Below are 1,563 nucleotides of genomic sequence, written 5' to 3'. Positions count from 1 at the left end.
CGGTTCTAGGTGCTGCATAGGGTAGGCAGGGTGAGTGATTTGCATGAGTTCGAGGATGGGTGACGCCATTGCTAACGAGCATGTCTCCAACGACTCGTGGACGGTAAGTGTTGCTTGATTAGATTGAGCGCAAAGACAATTTAGTTAAGTAGTCACATAGTTTTTGGTTGAGCGCAAAGACAACCTTAAACACATGAGAAGTCTTAAGGGTTGGAATTAACTTGCAATTGTGAAAACATAGACAAGATAATTTAACCTTTCATAAAAATACTTGCATGCTAATCGGAATTTATTTGTGAAGTGCTTACAACGTTGAAGTGACCAAACTTTGTAATTATTTGCCTTTGTTTTATTTTCTTTATTTTCTGCCGATTTCAATCCCCCATTTTATTCTTTATGTATATATTGTGTGAATATTTCTAATGACTTTGTTTTGCAGAATAAATTCTTCCCTAGTGTCCCCGGCTAGAACGATACCCTACTTACATGTACTACAACTATAGGGTTTTAAATTACACTAACGTCATCTTTTGACAGGTCAAACTCTTAATGCTAAATGGAAATCCGACAAAACATTGAAGCATCTTTTACATTAGTCATCATTATGCCGTATGATTCTTATTTGGGTGGAGAACCTTGATTTCCATGTTGACCCTTGGTGTGATGCATCTCATCCTTCTATCTATTTTACTTTTATGTCTTAGTTAACTAGTTTGTTAGAAATAGAAAACCCCAAAAACATTGTGATACATTCTCTACCTTTTCTTTGTAAATCTATTTAAGTGTGAGCTTGTACATATATGCATAAGTGATTGATAACCTAGACCATAAGATTGCTAGCTAGCTCGTGATCCCCGTGGTACGATAACTTGGGCCTAAATACTTCCCATTTCTTTGTTGATCGTGTTCTTATTTCGCGTAAGTTGCAATTAGCATCAAATCAACGTGTGAAACGTATCTTATTTAGAGGATTGTAGTTAGAATATATACATACATTTAGCATCCATTGAGAGTGAGCCATGCCACTTTAGCTCTTTGAGAAGTTGATTAATATCGCGCAATTCATTATTTCATTATTTGATGACATATATATATATATAGACTTTCTCAGGTGTGGATGTCCGCATTTATTCTTACGGTGCGGATTTCCATTTTACACTCACTTTTCAATCGAATTTTCACATCTCCACCGTCTAGTCTTTAGATACTAATATACAGATCATCTCTGTAAAATTTCAGCCAATTTGGTTATCATTAAGACACTCAACTCGATTAAACCAATGGATGAACATAATTCTGTCGAACTTGAACCATTCATGTTTATAATAGAAAAACATAGTTTTGAGTGCCTTAATGATAACCAAATTGGCTGAAATTTTGCATAGATGATCTATACAATAGTATCTAAATATTAGACAATGGAGATGTGAAAATTCGATTGAAAAGTGAGTGTAAAGTGGAAATCCGTACTATAAGAATAAATGTGGACGTCCGCAGCTGAGAAGCCTTGTATGCGTGTCTATGTATATATATATATATATATATATATATATATATAATTAA

This window comes from Fragaria vesca, linkage group LG1, assembly GCF_000184155.1.
Source record: "Fragaria vesca subsp. vesca linkage group LG1, FraVesHawaii_1.0, whole genome shotgun sequence".
NCBI lineage: Eukaryota > Viridiplantae > Streptophyta > Magnoliopsida > Rosales > Rosaceae > Fragaria > Fragaria vesca.
Note: the sequence above shows the minus strand (reverse complement) of the source record.